General features: G+C 35.9%; 1 long non-coding RNA gene across 1 annotated transcript; it reads left to right on the top strand.

Annotated features, from left to right (window-relative positions):
- The first annotated feature begins 8,996 nt into the window (after nt 1-8,996).
- LOC120474872 (uncharacterized) lies at nt 8,997-13,344 on the top strand. The gene is made up of 5 exons (XR_016145899.1): nt 8,997-9,464; nt 10,293-10,375; nt 11,396-11,585; nt 11,749-11,842; nt 13,152-13,344. It is a non-coding gene; the product is annotated as an uncharacterized LOC120474872 (long non-coding RNA).
- Nucleotides 13,345-20,371: the final 7,027 nt, after the last annotated feature.

Here is a 20,371-nt window from a genome sequence, read left to right as displayed (position 1 = left end):
AATGGCGGTTTAGTGAATGTCCGACTCCTACTATAGTGGATATATGCTAAATGACTCAACAAAATAACAAAGCAAACAATATGAATGAAGACACATCTCAAGCCTTGATTTCATACAGTATATGCATCCAACTATAACTCTTTAGCGACTGAATGGCAATGCATTAAAAAATATTGCGAACTACAGTACTTTTAGTACTTATAGCTAGGGTTGGGTATCGTTTGAATTTGAACGATTCTGATTCCGATTGCGATTCCTTGTTTCGATTCCGGTTCCTAACGATTCTCGATTCCGATTCTTTTAAAAGAGGCAGGGTCAAAAAAGTTTAGCTAACCTTGCTACGGCCTTTCTGAAGGAAATACTCCTTCTGTAAAAATACTCCTTATGTCAAAAATTTAGCATTTTGCCGAGATTTCCTTATTTTTAGAAAAGTGAAGCCACACTTTGGACCGCCGACGTAAGGTACTCATGTTCGACTCGCGTGGTTATGCCAACACTTCCGGTAGACGCTTCTTCGTTGGTGTTGTTCAGCGGTTTCTTCTTCCGCTCGGCGGACTGTGAATATCGAAACTAGGAATCGAAATTTTAACTTTTGAACGATTCCGGGAAAAACGAAAAGTTAGTCTCGGTTCCAATCGATACTCGATTCTCGATACCCAACCCTACTTATAACTGATCAGCATCCAGAACCCCTCAAAAACTAATTTATGTGATACTGTCAATAATATGATTACTTTGGTTTCACAACGGTTGATGTGTTGGGCAGCCATTTTGGATTCTGAAGATGAGGTTGTTACGTTTTCCCCAAATTTCCCAGTCGCAGCTTGAGGGGCGTTCCAGTTATAAGTTCCTACTGGGCACTAGAACTTTCCCACTTCCAATGACAAATGCAATGCACCATTTTACCAAACATAAAGCATAAAATAATAGATATTCTTGGAATTAAGGTTTGTTAATTGTTGTTACCTGGAGGGGCTGCTTCCCATCAGCCTACCGTGGCCCTCGGATTACATTAGCGAGCATTTGGATTTTGACCAAGTTTAAAATTTTAATTGCATTGCATAGAGGTGGATGTATAGTCCTATATCTACAAAGCACAAATATCTGGTTGACATTATCATCCCTGGCACATTTTTCATTTTTGTAGGTAGAGTTATTCTTCATTGACATTCTGTTTGAGGAAGTGAGAGGAAGCAGAGAAGCAATTCATTTTCAGGCTGAACGAAAAGAAAAGTGGGTGCAATCCCATGAAAGTGCCCGCAATGTCGTACCCGAAATCATGGATACATTGTGCAAGACAGGATCCACCACCACTCTCAGAAAATAGGTTTGCAATTAATTTACATAGGCCTATTTACTTATTTTACAGTTATTGTGGCTGTTAACGTAATTCGTATACGGTTACTAACGTAACTAGAAGAGGGAACGAGTACTGCGTAATATCTTACGCTAGGGGAAAACCTCGTTTCCACGAGATATTGAAGCCAAAAATTATTCTTAAATTTGAAGTTAATGTAAAACGCGTTGCGGCAGCCTATCGAGAGAGGCCCTTGGAGACGTCAGATCCAAAGGGGGCGTGGCCTGGGCCTATAAATACAGCTTGATGGACTGATACTTGATTAGGCCATCAATGTGTACTTACATTTACGAGTCATTAAATCATGTTTAATTTTGACTTCTCTGTGCATGCTTTTTGGTGGACCCCATTAGCCTCCAGTGTATGACTGATAGACAACAACGGTTTGACTGAAAAATGTCAAAATTGAAAATACTGTGGAAACAAAGACACCTACATCTTGATGCCCTTGAGGTAAGATAAAACATATCAAAAATTAATTTCAAAGTGAACTATCCCTTTAAAGTGACAGACAAGCACCCGCTGGTGTGGACGCTAATATATTTATCTGTATAGTCATCGTTCTGGGTGTAAACGGGTCTCAAGCCCCCTCGCTTTCCTTTATCAGTTTTAAATTTGAATTGCAGTACCCGTTTCAACCACTAGCTGGTTAACATTACATACTTCACCTTTAAAACAAGATATGGCCGCCATAAAATATAGACATAAAAGAATGTGCAAACAGTAACTAATAAACTATTACGACGTAGCATTTGGACAAGGTGAACAGCTGTTCTCCGAAAGTTTTATAGCAGTCCTTAAACTGAATGGTCAGACCTCCTGTTTATTGGATGCAGGATCAGCGTCATTTTATCCTTCCTCAACAGAGCCGTGATAAGACCCTTCGAGGAGCAGTGGCTCAAAATGAGAGGAAAAAACATGAGAAAAAAAATGATGTAATGAGATCATCAACTACATCATTACACAGAACCTCTTCTCTGCAGATTGGTAGTCATGTAATGAGATATGATGATTTTCATGAACTATCTCTGCATCAAGACGCATTTATTTTCTTTGGCGTTTTAATATACCTTGACTTGCCGTTTCAGGGTTTTATTTTTATGTTTTACACCTATTGTGTTTGTTTTATCTTCTTTTGTACAGCACTTTGGTCAACCTCGGCTGTTTTTAAATGTGATTCATTAATAAACTTTGTGTTGTATTGTATCATATTTATTATTAAAAATCAGATCACAGTTCACAGTTCTTTATTTCAGATGACTTAATAGAAATATCTAACAATAATAGAAAGAATAAAACAATAGAAAGAATAATAAGAAAAACATCACACTTAATTGCCAATTACAAAAATGTACAGTATTTGAAGTATTTATATAGATCTGTGCCTGTTCAATTCTTAGCTAAATATCGTTTTGTCTGGGAAAATCTTGATGTAAATCTTTCTTGAATGGACTGTCCTTCTCAATGGCCCGAAGCAGGAGATCAGACAGTTCTTGACCGCACAAATCCCTGAGTTTGTTTCATACTCTTTAACACAGTCTCATCCCAAGACGTCACACAACTTACGCTTTTGACCATACGTCAACATCCGCCATTTTAGGGTCCCCTTAAAACGTCATCAAACCGACGTTTTAGGGTGGCCTAAATCGGCGGATGTTGACGTATGGTCAGAAGCGTCAGTTGTATGACGTCTTATACTCTTCGACTAAAATGAATCAAACAAAACATTTAAATAATAATACAACCAATCTAAAATTGGATGTCCATTTTTTTAATGTGGAATCTTAATGAGTATTGTGGTCTTCTTTTCCTGTCAAAATATCAGAACATTTTTAAAACAAAGTACATTTTCTTAAAAAACAAGATCTTTTAATACATTTTAAATTACTTTAATTTACTTGGCAAATTGTTTATTAATCATAAGCCTTATTGATTTCTTGGTAAACATTACTTAACATTACTTAATGCACTGTAAAAAATGATTTTTTGGTGAAGTAAATATTAGTGAAAAGACCCAATGTAATTTACTTGAAAAAGTTAGTTCAGGCAAGAATTTAAAAAACTAAGTAAATTCCATATCAGTACTTATTTCAAGCGAGTATAAATGAAAGTGTAATATCAACTCAATAAAATTAAGTAAAAATTACTCAACTTTTCTGATACCGGGGTTCCCATCATGCACTGGACCTTGAATAATTAATGAGGCTCATTTTTCACTGGTTTCCAGCTGTATTTACACTGTTTTATCATTGATTTTTGTTGTCAGTATTATTAAATTGCCATTTTGTGACATTTCGAGTAACTTTTTTGAATTTTTTGAACACAAAAACGATCCATCAAATGTTACCGCCATTGTGTATTGTCTACCAAGTATTGAGGTGTTTGCATTCACATGAGCCTTAATGTCTGACATTATGCATTTATAAATTACTTAGATAATCTAAGTAAAGCACATAAATGACTAATAAAATTTAATATTATTGTTTTAGTGAAGTGTAATACAAAGGCAAAGGAAATCGATATTAATCAACCTTTTACAAGCCGAGTTAAAATTACTTATTTTTTGTAAAGTTTACTTAATTCCATATTCCAAGTAAATTTAACTTAAAGATAAATATGTTTAGGTTTTTACTTGGCAAATCTTTGTAAATTTACTAGCATTTTCTGAGTGAGAAAGTTTAGCAAGTAAATCCTACTCCAAATTTTTTACAGTGTGTATTAACTAACATGAACTAACAATGAGCAATACTTGTTACTGTATTAGTTTATCTTTGTTAATATTACTTATCAAAAATACTGTTCACTGTTTGTTCATCGCAGTGCGTTGACTAATGTAAACAAATACAACCTTTTTAATTATTAGTAAATGATGATATTCATCACCTAAGATTAATAAATGCAGTATTGCTCATTATTAGTTCATGTTAACCAAGTAGAAAATGGTTAATATTCACAGAAGTAGGATTCAGTATCATTAACTACCTTATTAAAGGTAGGGTAGGTAATTTCAGAGAGCTAGGCTAGCTTTGAAAGCATAAGATCCCGCCCTCCCTTCATGTTATTTAGATAAAGTTTCTGTTTGTGTTGTTGTTGTTGTTGATTTTTGACAACCGTTGTGGTGGCAGTTTGGGTTTGATAATGTAATTAAATACTATAGATACAAAGTGACGTATTATATATTTGTGTGATCACCAGTTTATAAACCAATTATATTAAAAATAACCATTCGGTATAATTTCAACCAAAAAGTCTTGGCCTTCCTCTGAGACGGCATAATGTGATCAGAACTGAAGGAGCGAGAGAAAATAAACCTGTCCTGCTTGTTTGCCATCCTCCTCCTCAACCTTCCTAAGTAATGTGAAATTAAAGGCTTCTTCACAGTCTATAATTAGTCGACCCTGACACTAATTAGAAATGCTCTGTATGGTGCCTCTTCATATTGAACTGAATGGGATATTCTCTTTCAGTTTCTGCTTCTGAACATTAGACCATGTCGTGTGCTGAAGAGAAAACAGAGCTGCTATTCCTGAACCTGAGCAAACAGATCGAGGACGAGACCGGCTCCACGACACCGCTGCAACCTCCGCTGGATCCCATATGGGAAAGGTGCAGTATTGGGTCATGCAACACACACAAACACTTTTCTTTTTCTGTTTAGCCTGCATCAACTGAAAAGAAATAAGTTTCTCATGCACAACAAGGCTGCATTTATTTGAAAAATCAGTAATATTGTGAAATATTATTCCATTTTAAAATAATTGTTTTCTGTTTTAATATGTTAAAAAAAAATTATTGAATTTTTGAATGTTCAGCATCATTACTCCAGTCTTCAGTGTCACATGATCCTTCAGAAATCACTCTGATATAAAAGGTTAAACATTTTTGGACTGAGGTATGTGGTATCTTATCGAAAATCATTGAATATCCGATTCCGGTGATACCCTCTGTATTATTGCTGAATGATGACTTCTCTAAGCTGCAAAAAATTGTCTACTTGGCTGGTTTTAACGTCTGCAAAAAAACTCTTAGCTCAACACTGGCTCCCACCACATAATTTGGATATATTGAAGTGGTTGTTTCAACTTCAGGACATTATAATGTTAGAAATATCCACAGCTCGGGTGAACTTGGCTCAAATCTCAACACTAAAAATTTGGACAACAGCCGCTGATAAGGTCTCCAAGTATATTGCGCAAAGCAATGTTCAGGACTCAGTTTGAACACTTTAACACTTTATCCCATTTCTTTATTATTATTTTTTTTTTTATTATTATTTTTAAATGTTTTATATTTCCTGTGACTGTTTTTCTGTTGACTTATCTGTCCATTTTGTACCCCGTTATAAAGAGACCGCGGGGTGGGTGGGAGTGATTGATAGATAGATTGTTGTTTGTTCTGTTTCTTTTTGGTGTGTTTATTGTCAAAATTTTAAATCTAATAAAAAATTAAAAAATCACTCTGATATGATGATCTGACGATCTGAATTATCAAAGTTCAAGACCGTTTTGCTGGTTTATATTTTTGTGGAAACTGTGATAAAATATATATATATATATATATATATATATATATATATTCTTTGATCATTTATTTAAAATACACGTTTTGTAACAATGTAAATGTTGCCTGCTATGTTATATTTGTCATTCCTGTTCCTGTATAATCTCCCGAGAATATCATACAATTACATTTCTTCAAAAACATCTCATACTGACCCCACATTTTTGGACAATTCTGCATTTTCCAAACAATATACTGAAGTGAAGTAAGAGTTTCGCTCATCATCAACACAAATATAGATCTTTCTGTCCCTCCATTGACAGTCTATGCCTCTGTTATAGTTCATAAAGAGATCGTAAAACTATTCTAATATCTTTATTTGCGTTTCTTACGGGTCTTACGGGTTTGGCATGACCTGAGGATCAGTAAATGAATACAGAAGTTTAATTTTTAGAGTGAACTAACCCTTTCACAACGAAAAAAAACCAAAAGTCTAAGCATTTATCTACAGGTAAGGTAAAGTGTGTTCACAATAATTATCAATATTTAAACTAGCATCCTAAACCAGCACAGTATGTCCTGAAAACTAAGTGCACTATACTCATGAATATTACAGTCATTTGTTGTTTACGTGAACAGTTTGCTTACTTTGCAAAGTCAACATGACTAATTAATATTCATGCCATGACGTCACAACTGGAGGACTGGCCCGAAGGCGAGCAGATTAGAGGCTTTTTGATGCTATGTTTTATTTAGAATAAGTTGCCGTGAAAGCTTTGCGGAGTACCTTCAGAGAAATATCACAAATAACACACTAAAAAGCTTTATTAACTTAAGTTTGACAGGTAGATCTGAGAGTAATGGTTTCAGCTGAGAGTGATGGTTAAGGCGAAGGTGGGGAAAATGTTTCTTCTCCTTCACAAATCCTTCAGGGAACATGATCTTTACTGAGGTTTTGATGTATTCGAGAGCGTTCAGCATCCTACAGCTCCTAATTAATAAAACAGCTCTGAGTTTTGACAGCGAGGCTCTTTACAGTACATCACGCGGTTGATAAGCTGTCTGGCTCTCAGGGTTTAACGTTTTTACTGTGCTTTTTTATTAAATATACAGCAGTGAGTGAAGTTAAAGTCTTTCTGAAAGGTTAATAACACTTCTGGTTCTAAGAAGTAATTACTAGTTAGTTCCAATGATTCACTTTATAATAAATATCCAAATAATTAGTAATTCCCACAGAAGTATCTAGTAACACTTTCATCTGTGAGCTATTAATTACTAATTTGTTAATACGAGTTTCTTTTAGTTAATAGTAGTTACTAGAACACTTTTTCATTAGTTCTCTGGGAAGTATTAAAAATAGTAGTTATTGATTACTTAATAGTGAACTACCACGTTCGTCTGTGCGCTATTACTTACTAGTTCGTTAATCAGAGTTTCTTGTTAGTTAATAATAGTTACTAGATTGTTAATATTGTGTTACTCATTGGTTCTTGTGTAGTTATTCATTAACGAAGGAACCGTATTCTAAAGTGTTACCCTTTATTGTTTGTTTACGTTCGTTTCCGGAAGTCACTCGCTACTAGTTTCGTCTTCTCGATGACATCACGCGCGCCGTTATAGACGTGTAGTCTGACATGTGTCTTGTCCAGCGCAGTCTCATCCATACGTCAACATCCGCCTTTTTAGGGTACCCTTTAACGTCGGTTAGGTGACGGGTTAGGTTTAGGTCTGGGGTAGGGTTAGGATCCGATAACGTCATCTAACCGACGTTTAAGGGTACCCTAAAAGGCGGATGTTGACGTATGGTCAAAAGACGTTTATGGCGTCTTGGGATGAGACTGTGTTATCTTGTCCACGACACAACAAGATTTTAGGTGTCAAAATCGCGTAATCTGACACAGTGACTATCGTAACAGACAAAAATATTGTGTAATCTGAACCAGGCGTAAACCCGCTCAGTGTGAACACGGCATGACCAGCCTGACAGTGTGGAAAACACAGACACACAGAATAATACAAACAATTATATTTGTTATATTTTGGCAGTTAAATCAGAACTCTGTGTGATCATTGAGTCCATCCCCAGCTAACAAAGTTAGGTTCTGAGAACGTTTTTCTAACGTTCCATTTTGGTTGTGGGAACGTTAATTAAAAATGTTCTAAAAACGTGGAAATGTCCAGTTTGCTTAACGTTGCTGGAACGGAGTCTTAATGTTTGCAGAACGTTGCTGGAACGTTAGCATAATGTTGTTAGAACGTTATCCTAAGGTTAGCATAATGTTGCTGGAACGTTATGAGAACGTTTATCAAAAACAAATAACGTGATAAAGACGTTCCGATAACGTTGTTCTAAGAACGTTTTTTATCAACGTAATGAGAACGTTCATCAAATACAAATAACGTGATAAAGACGTTCCAAGAACGTTGTTCTAAGAACGTTTTCTCTCAACGTTACAAGAACGTTAATAACGTTATATGATGGTTCCGAAAACATTATTTTAATAACGTTTTGTCCTAACATTTACACAACTTTTAAAGAACGTTAGTGAATGTTCTGGTTCCCTGTTAGCTGGGTCGTTATATAACGCTGTCACTTCCCAGTCTAATAGCGTCCCAGTCTAAAACAAGGCACAATTTGGGCTTTCAATAGACATCTAAACCATTTCCCAAGAAAATACATTAGTCATTACCCTTACAGAAAAAACACATGAATTTCACATGTTATCACATGTTTTCCACATGTGACCACATGTGTCCACATGTGACCACATGTGCCCACATGTGAACACATGTGAACAACATGTCACCACATGTGAACAATGTTTCACCACATGTGAACAACATGTCACCACATGTGAGTAATGTTCGACCACATGTGAACAATGTTTCACCACATGTGAACAACATGTCACCACATGAGTAATGTTCGACCACATGTGAACATCATGTCACCTCATGTGAACTTAATGGAACACGTGGCACGTGTGGAAAACATGTTATAGGTAATAATGTGGAGCTGATGTAAAATATATTTGCACGTTGTAATAGGTTTTAACATGTGAATTATGTTACCACGTCACAAATACTGTACATTTTTAGCCTTATTCACACAAAATGCAGAACATAAAGCTTATAATGCATGTGTAGGCCTAGGCCCACATATGCCTATACTAATGTGAAAATATATTCATCATGAAAATATTTTAATAATAATGTAGCGTATAGTTTTTAATCAAGTTTGTTTTAATTGCAATACTTTTATTTCAACACTGTTTACCATTTCTAAAGCTATATTATAAATATAGTTTACATAATCAACAATATAATTTTATATTTGATATAATCAATAGGCTACTGCTTTCATATTCTATTTACACAGCACTTTCAGGACATGTTTATTATATGTACATGTATAGTATATGTTTTAAGTGCTGCATGATTTTGACGTGGTTTAATCAATGCCGTGCACCTTGAAATTTCGAGTCTCTCAAACACCGGAGCGGGCGGCGCGCAGAGTTGCCATGGAAACGGCGCGGGACCACTGCTTCTGGTAAACAACGAAACTCCCTCTCTCGCTGTTGTTTCAACTTTTCACGGCTTTTTTCAGGTGAGATTAGTCTCTAAAAGCACACGAATAATACTCACAACTGTTTTTTATTACATTTCTCCTGCTTGTAATTGACAAAAATTTACTTTATCGACATGGTGTAACGTTAGTGTCTTCGGAAAAAGTCCGTTAGAGGTACTGAGGTAGCAAGGCTAAAGAGGTAGCAGCTAGGCTAGCTAGCAAGGCTAACGTAACGTTAACTCGGCTAAACTTTTATTTATTAAAGTTTATTTTAATCACCTCTTATGTGTAGATGAGAGGTTTTGTAAGGGTTTTACTAGGAAGTGAGCTAATTTATTCAACACAAACATAAACATAACGTATCGGTGATGTTACTTTCAGTTTCAGGAGCAATAAAATTGGCTGAAACTAACGTTAGCTAGCTCAATGGTAACGTTAAACACATTTTGATTAAAAAATGTTCTGTGATTTCTGTAGTAACAAAATAACCCATAACAGACAGAAAGCTCCACGACTTCAACATTTCTGAGGAAAGCTGCTGCCAGAGAAGTAACGTTAACGTTAGGACACGTGAGCCGAGGAAGCTCATTAAATAACCTCATTTTATTTCTCAAATTAATTATTTTTAAATTGTTTATTTTAAGAAGGTTTTGACATCCAAATGAAGTTACACTGTATGAGCCAAATTAAATGAATAATAAACCCAAAAACAAATTCTTTTATCCTAGTTAAGAAATTATATTCTGTATTTTAAATTATTTCTCTTTTCTGCATTTCACCTCTGCTGTAGATTCTTTCCTTTTAATAAACCTGGCATTGTATAATAACATTGTTGGCTCAGTGACAAATGGCTTGTTGTGTTCCTAGATCCTTCAGTGCTGATGCCCTGCAACGTATTGAAGTGGAGCTGATCTTCATCTCTAAAGCACTACTGATGAACCATATGATTAGTAAGTAAAACGCCAAACATACACTAATGTCAAACCTACACTAATGTCAAACATTTACTAATTGTCTTGGTACAAATGTTTATGTCTCTTATGTTAACAAAAAAAAAAAAGATTTAAAAATAATATTGTGAAATAATATAAATAAAAAAATGTTTTCAATGTGAATATATTGCAATTAATTCCTGTGATCAAAGCTGAATTGTCAGCATCACAGCTTCACATCATCCTTCATAAATTATTCTAATATGACGATTTGATGCTCAAAAAACATTTATGATTATTATCAGTGTTGAAAACAGTTGTGCTGTTTCATATTTTTGTGTTTTTCAGGATTATTTTATGAATAGAAAGGTTTAAATAACTGCATTTATTTGAATATGCATTCTTCCTGAGTAAAAATATTAATTTCTTCTTTTTTTTGTTTTATTAATTTTTAAATCTATCATTGACCGCAAATGTTTGAACATTAGTGTAAACTACCCTTCATACAGTATGTTTGTGGTCTATTTAACAATACATCCTGGAGGGGGAAAAATGGTTTAAACTGTTACAATGGTTTACATAAAACACAATAATCAGCATAACTGTTTTTAACATTGATAATAATTAGAAATGTTTAGGATGTTTACATTGTAAGAATGTATAGTATTCAAATATAAAAAACACTGACTCGTTAGGTCATGTTTTCTCATTAAAGTCAGATGATTTCCTATTAATTCAATTGAATATGGTGACTTCAATTTACATGACTTCATGAGCAATCAAGTCATTTATATAGATCAGTGAGTAGTGCCCAGCATATCTAAGTCCACTAAAGGAGATTTCTCGCATTTTACCCCTAAATTCTGGAATAACTATGAAGGTAAAAGAGTAACAAGACTCGAGCATGAACAATAAATAATTTGCTAAAATTTACACTCACAGCTCCAACGTGAAAACCTCACCTAATACGTAATAACGTTGAAAAGATCACGGTTTCTGTCCTGACGAAAATTTTCTATTTTATTTTTTGCTTTGCAGAACAAGTCTGTGACTGACTTAATGAACCCAGTTGGTTTGGATCATGCTCAAAGATGTAAGGGTTACAAAAAGTTAACCAGAACTCTTATGGACTCCATCTTCTCTTTCAAAGAGATGGCAACATGAACGGAAAAAAGGGGTTGTTGGTGAAAAAAGAGCCTTGACCTACAAAAGGTGCAGCTAATAATTGGTAAGCATGTCTGAATATCTTTTATCAATAGTTTTTATATGGCACTGAGCGCGTCTGTCAGCGACAGCTATAGCGTGAAAAGCACAGTTTGAATCTGGCAGTTATGTCACGTCATGACAAACTTGTTTTCAAATTTTAATGTAATCAATCTCATTTCTTACAGACCATATCAAAAAGAGGCACCCAGGCATCGGAGGCACTGAGATTAAGGTCTGCATGGCACAAAAGTTAAAAGATCTGAGGAGACGAGCAGAAAGGTAATATTCAGACGATCCAACATCCAAGTGTGATCCCCATGTGCCTGTTTACATTTGCGAAACCGTCATGAGTGAGGACTGAGGACTCAGTTTATTCCTCAGTCTACATTGTGATCTATTCACAAACTGTCAATAGTTGTTTTTTTTTTATAAATGAGACGCACCACTCGTTTTATACAGTTGTTTAAGCAAGATGCAAACGGCATTGCTGTTTGCCAACATGTTTTGCTCATAGCATATTTACGTAGGGCCCTATAATTTCCGCGACCACGGGATCGGGGACGGAATCGCGGAATTGGCCAATTAACGCAGAATCCAGTGTTAACGCGGAATTTCGCAGAATTTTACATATTTGGAATGAAATTCGTTTTTTGTGTGGGAGAAGAACGTATGTCTGGGGAAAATGCAGAGAGACGGGGAAGCAAATCTGGGCGACACAACCCCTCCCGTCATTTCAGCTCATGACTGCATCAAAACAATAGCCGCGTTTCCACTGAAAGCATGGCGAAGCGGCTCTCCACGGCTCTGCTTTCATCGACGAAAAAGTTAAGAAACTCGTCGCACACACACAAAGTCCCCTCTGTGTACGTCTGTCTATGAGGTGCCGGACCGAGTGTGTGTCCGAGTCGAGAGAGCGCGCGCGAGAGAGAGACAGCACGCTCAACAGTGCGCACGAGAGAGACCGAGTGTGTCCGAGAGAGCGCTCGATAGTGCGTGCGAGAGACTGAAGCTGCGTCCCAATGTGCATACTATGCCCGAAATAATATTGACAGTTACTAATGTCACATACTATTTAGGATGGATAGTATGCACATTACGACGCAGCTAGAGTGTGACTTTTATTTTAACTTATATAAACTAATATAATTTATTTTACAGGACAGTTTAAAGCTCATAACCGTGTTATGCTGCATCATGCAGTATTTGTCATTTTAAGAGAAAATGCCTATTTTATTTGTGTACATTTTAATCATTAACATTAAAAGCACACTCTTTTTACAACTAAAATAACAGTAAAGGGTAAAAAAAACGGAATTTGCTAAAATTGAAACGGAAAAAACGGAATTTGGGAAAAAATAAAACGGAATGTTTAATGACATAATAATAATATAATAATAATAATAATATTACAAATGGATAATAATTAAATTAATTATTTAATTAATTAAGCCCCATTCAATTTAAGCTTCAAAAATGCTTTTCAGAAACCTACGGGGTGACGTCATGGACACTGCGTCCATATTTTTTTTTTTTTACAGTCTATGGTTTGCACTGCCCTAATCTTTGATCTTTTTCTATCCCAAAACAGGATGCCTGCTGCAGAAGACACAAAGGACTGAGACACACTTTTACAAACGCACACCACACAAACTGACATGCGCGTACCTGCGTTTTTTTTTTTGTGGCTTTTTATGTATAATTTTAATTTGGTTTTGCTTTGTTTGTTTTAAACATTCAATTTGTATTGCATATTTTGAAATGAAATAAAAAGTAAATTTGAATTATTTGGTTTAATGTTGGGAAACATTAGGCTATAGACCATACAAAAGAACACGGTAGGCCTACCATTTTCTGTGGTATATTGCTTAATGGTTTTTACATGGATTTCACATGAAGTTACAGGTTTACATGGTGTGTAGCTTTAACATGGATAGTTCATGGGTTTCACATGAGATATTTTATATTTCACATGATATCTCATGGGTTTCACATGTGAATAAATGTTTCACATGGGAATTTTAGGTTGTACATGTAAGCTCATGGATTTCATATGGGAATTTTACATTTCACATGCAATCCCATGGGTTTCACATGTAATCACATGGGTTTGGGTTTCACATGCAATCCGACGGTTTCACATGTAATCACATGGGTTTCACATGTAATCATATGGGTTTCACATGGGTTTCACATGTAATCACATGTGTTTCACATGGGGGTATGTTCCAAAAGCACATGTTTCCCATGTTTAACATGTGCAAAGCACATGTGTTGCACATATTTCACATGTGCAAAATCACATGTCCACGTTGTCACATGCAATCACATGGGTTTCACATGCAATCACACAAGGGTTTCACATGCAATCACACAAGGGTTTCACATGCAATCACATGGGTTTCACATGTAATCACATGGGTTTGGGTTTCACATGCAATCCCATGGGTTTCACATGCAATCACATGGGTTTCACATGCAATCACATAGGATTCACATGTAATCACATGGGTTTGGGTTTCACATGCAATCCCATGGGTTTCACATGCAATCACATGGGTTTCACATGCAATCACATAGGATTCACATGTAATCACATGGGTTTGGGTTTCACATGCAGTCCCACAGTTTCACATGTAATCACATGGGTTTCACATGTAATCATATGGGTTTCACATGTAATCACATGTGTTTCACATGGGGGTATGTTCCAAAAGCACATGTTTCCCATGTTTAACATGTGCAAAGCACATGTGTTGCACATATTTCACATGTGCAAAATCACATGTCCACGTTGTCACATGTGATCACATGTGTTTTTGCACATGTGAAATATGTGCAAAGCACATGTGTTGCACATATTTCACATGTTAAATTTCACATGTGCAAAATCACATGTCCACATTGTCACATGTGATCACATGTGTTTTTGCACATGTGAAACTCATGTGGTTTTTCTGTAAGGGTAATTAGATAACAATGACATGAGTGAAGAAGTGAAACCAAACACATTTTAATCATTGTTTACTTTGCTTACATGATGAAATATCATACATCTCGCAAGTTATTCTGGCAAAAACAACATGTAACCAAATTCAAGGTTATTTTGGCTAAGATTGTGTCGGACTATATCGGGTCTATTAAACCTATGAGGGCTATTGCTTGCGGTAATAAAGTACAGTCATTATAAAGCATCTAAACACTATTTCACAGATGTGATCAGTGTTGGGTGTAACTAATTATTATTAAGTAATTAGTTACTGTAATTTAATTACTTTTCCCTTGAAAATGTAAAGTAAGGGATTACTCTTGATTTATCAGTAATTTAATTACAGTTACTTCTGATGTAATTGAGGTAAATACTGTGTATGGATCAATCCGATCTCACAGCGATTCGTATGAGGTGTCTAAATATTACGACCGCACTCGTACAAATTCGTATGAATTATTGTAAAATATGTATGAAAAAAGTGTGAAATGTCATGAGATCAGACATAAAACAATAGTGGGTTTAACATCAAAATGTACTGTCTGATGCTAAAAAGTATGTTTTTATAATGTAACCTTCTCCACCTTGATCAGTTTAAGGATAATTTATTAGAATTAATAAATAAGAATTAAAACAGATTCATGTCCATCCTTGTATTATTCAGCTGGTTGAGATTGATATGGGATTTTGAAAGTAATTAGTAATTAAAAGTAATTAAATACTTTTTAGAGAGAGTACTTAGTTCAGTAATCTAATTACACTGTTGAAGAGGTCATTAGTAACTAGTAATTAATTACTTTTTTTGAGTAACTTACCCAACACTGGATGTGATGCATACCCAATAAAAGGAAAAAGTTGCACGGATCAGATGAGGACGGCAGATTCCAGTGAGACGAGGAAAAGGTGCTCGTAATAAGAGCCACAAGGTCTTCGCCAGAAGACAGAAGTGTGTGAGTGGAGAATGCGATTAACAGGCTATTGATCTGGCCCTGCGATTGCTTTTCCCACATTATATGAAGTTTGATTCAGCTCGGCTGTGTGAAGGGCTTCGAGTGACATAAGGCTACGTTTGCTTCCCTTTGCATATTTGAGAGCACTGCATTTATTCCCTTGAATCTGCCGCTAGCCTCGGGACAATAGCACTCTATGCGGTGCAATGAGCACTAAAACATTTATGGTGAATATGGGTCAAATTATGGGTAAAATGGGAAAAAATTATAAAATTAAAATAGACTCTCTTCTCTTTTTAAGTACACTTAGGTGGACTTTCATTTCATTAATATTATATTATCTGCAAGGACAGTTATGTTGTTAACATTTAAAGTAGCCTGTAGCCTACACTGCCGTTGAAAATGCAACTAATTTCCATAAATGATTAAATGTAATATGGGACATTAATTAAGCCTTTTATGTTGCAAAGTTGATAATGTCACATGACCGGCGGGAGAGCAAGTCTTGTTTAAGAGTAATGTGTCCCACTTTACAAGTATTGCATGAAAAAGTTCTATTGTCCAAGTATTTTGTAATTCTTAATTTTTTGACTAAATTAAGAGGCATCCTTAACTTTCTATAAATGAATGTCAGTATGAAATTTGAAAGTTAAATAAAACACAAGAAAAAGTAACTAAAATTGTCCCATTTTACCCATATTCGCCCTATCTTAAAGGTGAAGTTGTTCCCTTTCTAAGTGGAACTTTGACGCTGCGTCTTGGTGACGTAGAAAACTGAAATTGTATTTTGTCGTACTGTGTTACAATATTCTGTGTTTTATTTACAATTTGAATTTTTTTTCTTTCATGGTCATGGAAGTGTTTCTGCCCCTGAATAAAATATTTAAAACATTATTGATACTATTTATCTCACAAAAGAGTTTATGACAATTGTGACTTTACAGTATATCACGTAAATCTGACTTTACTATGCAATTGCGACTTTAATATTACACAATTCTGATATTATAACACACAATTGTATCTATCGTGCAATTCTTACCTTAAATCACGCAAATCTGACTTTAAAACTTACAATTGTGTCTCTATATATCATGAAATTCTATCTTGACACAAAACTGTGACTATTATATAACACAATTCTGACTTTATATCACTCAATTCTGAATTTATAACACAATAGTGACTTTATATCACACAATTCTGACTTTATATCACTCAATTCTGAATTTATAATACAATTCTGGCTTTATATCCCACAATTCTGACTTTATATCACACAATTGTGACTTTATATCACTCAATTCTAAATGTATAACACAATAGTGCCTTTATATCACACAATTCTGACTTTATATCACACAATTCTGAATTTATAACACAACTGTGACCATATATATCACGCAATTCCCACTTTATAACTCGTAATTGCAAGTTTATATCATGCAATTCTGACTTTATATCACACAATTCTGAATTTATAACACAATTCTGACTTTATATCACTCAATTCTGACTTTATAACACAATAGTGACTTTATATCACACAATTCTGACTTTATATCTCACAATTCTGAATTTATAACACAATAGTGACTTTATATCACTCAATTCTGACTTTATATCTCGCAATTCTGAATTTATAACACAATTCTGACTTTATATCACTCAATTCTGAATTTATAACACAATTCTGACTTTATATCACTCAATTCTGAATTTATAACACAATTCTGACTTTATATCCCACAATTCTGACTTTATATCACACAATTGTGACTTTATATCACTCAATTCTGAATGTATAACACAATAGTGCCTTTATATCACACAATTCTGACTTTATATCATTCAATTTTGAATTTATAACACAATTCTGACTTTATATCCCACAATTCTGACTTTATATCACTCAATTCTGAATTTATAACACAACAGTGACCATATATATCACGCAATTCCCACTTTATAACTCGTAATTGCAAGTTTATATCATGCAATTCTAAAATTAAATTTTAAATTTAATATTTTTTATTCATTGGTAGAAACAAGCTTCCATAGTATATGGTGTATGTTGGAGCACATATTTTTCTCTCCAGGAAGAGAACCTCGTGGACCGTTTGAGAATTTTTAACGCTATTGTAGTTTGGTGTTATGGATGCAGTACTGGCCTTTGGGACGACACAGGTTAACAGGGAAAACTGAAGAACTGAGCGAGTCTTCTCACCCTGAACATCTCTAGAGTTCAGACTGACCCTGAAACACACACATGCAGGAGATATCGGGATTGAAATTCACTTCACATCTTCTTCTCACAGATATTGTACAGGCAGGGCGAGCACAAATTGCTTCACTTTGCTCCCCCTAAAACATTTATGACAGTGGAATCAGTCATTTAGAGGCCAAAATTGTTTTGAACTGATTTGTATTTTCAGTGGCACAATGAATAGACGCATTGGCAGGGACAGCAGTTTGCATCATAATGCGTGATCATTCGAGCCGAAGACAAAAAGATAACTCTTCTCCTCCTCAGAGGAGCAGATTATGAGATATGGATTTCAATAAAGTTCTCTTTAATCTTTTTGTTATCGGCGGGCATTATCTGGAGATCTGAGTGTGTGTGTGTGTTTTAATGGTTTTCCTCTATGAATCTGAACAGCGGAGCAGTGTGACATCAGAAGATTTTCTCACAATATATGCAGAAGTGTACTGAATTATGTAAATGTTCCCACTTACATAAACAACGGTTCATAGTGTCCACGTCTGTTCAGTTAAGGGCTTTTTCAAAATGAATCAAAAGTTTCTCTCTCAACATTTACCAACCATAATATGGTGTTCATTAAAATAATGAACCCCACCCCTAATCCCACCCCTAATCCTAACCATCTCTGCCCTCTGATCATCTCCGCCCCCTGATCCCTAACCCTACGCCTAATCCCTAATTATCTCCACCCCCTGATCCATAACCCCACCCCTAATCCTAACTATCTCCACCCTCGGATCCCTAACCCCACTTACAGTATAATCCTAACCATCTCCACCCCCCTGATCCTTACCCCCTAATCCCTAATCCCACCCCTAATCATAATCATCTCCACCCCCTGATCCTTAACCCCACCTCTAATCCTACCCAGCTTCACCCCCTGATCCTTAACCCCACCCCTAAGTCCTACCCATCTCCACCCCCTGATCCTTAACCCCACCCCTATTCCTACCCAGCTCCACCCCCTGATCCCTAACCCCACCCCTAATCCTACCCATCTCCACCCCCTGATCCCTAACCCCACCTCTAATCCTACCCAGCTCCACCCCCTGATCCCTAACCCCACCCCTAGTCCTGCCAATCTCCACCCCCTGATCATTAACCCCACCCCTAAGTCCTACCCATCTCCACCCCCTGATCCTTAACCCCACCCCTATTCCTACCCAACTCCACCCCCTGATCCCTAACTCCACCCCCTGATCGCTAACCCCACCCCTAATCCTACCCATCTCCACCCCCTGATCCCTAACTCCAGCCCTGATCCCTAACCCCACCCCTAATCCTACCCAGCTCCACCCCCTGATCCCTAACTCCAGCCCTGATCCCTAACCCCACCTCTAATCCTACCCAGCTCCACCCCCTGATCCCTAACCCCACCCCTAGTCCTGCCAATCTCCACCCCCTGATCATTAACCCCACCCCTAAGTCCTACCCATCTCCACCCCCTGATCCTTAACCCCACCCCTATTCCTACCCAACTCCACCCCCTGATCCCTAACTCCACCCCCTGATCCCTACCACAACAATTTGCAAGTTTCAAATAATTATTAAACAGCACAAAGTATGGAAAAGCAGAGGCACTCAGTGTACGAATTCACTCACTCGTTTTCATTCACTCCTTCAAGTGAAGAGTATTAGTGGAGTAATGTAAGGAATGGTGAATGAGGGTATAGGGGGTGATTTCAGACACAGACAGTGTGTTTTTACAGGATTACTGCGCCTTAGCTGGACCTCACACACACTTGCTTATAGTTATAGTAGTTATAGGACATATACAGTAGCTATATGATATTTACATTATCTATAGGACATTTACAGTATCTATAGGACATATACAGTAGTTATAGGACATTTACAGTAACTGTAGGCCATACAGTAGCTATAGGACATATACAGTAGTTATAGGACATTTACAGTAGCTATAGGATGTATACAGTAGCTATAGGACATATACAGTAGTTATATGACAAATAAAGTAGTTAAAGGACATTTACAGTAGCTATAGGACATTTACAGTAGTTTTATAACATATAAAGTAGTTATAGGACATATACAGTAGTTATAGGACATGTACAGTAGTTATAGGACATTTACAGTAGCTATAGGACATATACAGTAGTTTTATGACATATAAAGTAGTTATAGGACATATACAGTAGTTATAGGACATGTACAGTAGTTATAGGACATTTACAGTGGCTATAGGACATATACAGTAGTTATATGACATATAAAGTAGTTAAAGGACATTTACAGTAGCTATAGGACATATACAGTAGTTTTATGACATATAAAGTAGTTATAGGACATATACAGTAGTTATAGGACATTTACAGTAGCTATAGGACATATACAGTAGTTTTATGACATATAAAGTAGTTAAAGGACATTTACAGTAGCTATAGGACATTTACAGTAGCTATAGGACATATAAAGTAGTTATAGGACATTTACAGTAGCTATAGGACGTATACAGTAGCTATAGGACATATACAGTAGATATAGGACATGTACAGTAGTTATAGGACATTTACAGTAGCTATAGGACATATACAGTAGTTATATGACATATAAAGTAGTTATAGGACATATACAGTAGTTATAGGACA

Source organism: Pimephales promelas, chromosome 12, assembly GCF_988280905.1.
Source record: "Pimephales promelas chromosome 12, fPimPro1.hap1.1, whole genome shotgun sequence".
Classification (NCBI taxonomy): Eukaryota; Metazoa; Chordata; class Actinopteri; order Cypriniformes; family Leuciscidae; genus Pimephales; species Pimephales promelas.
Note: the sequence above shows the minus strand (reverse complement) of the source record. Positions and strands in the feature narration are given on the sequence as shown.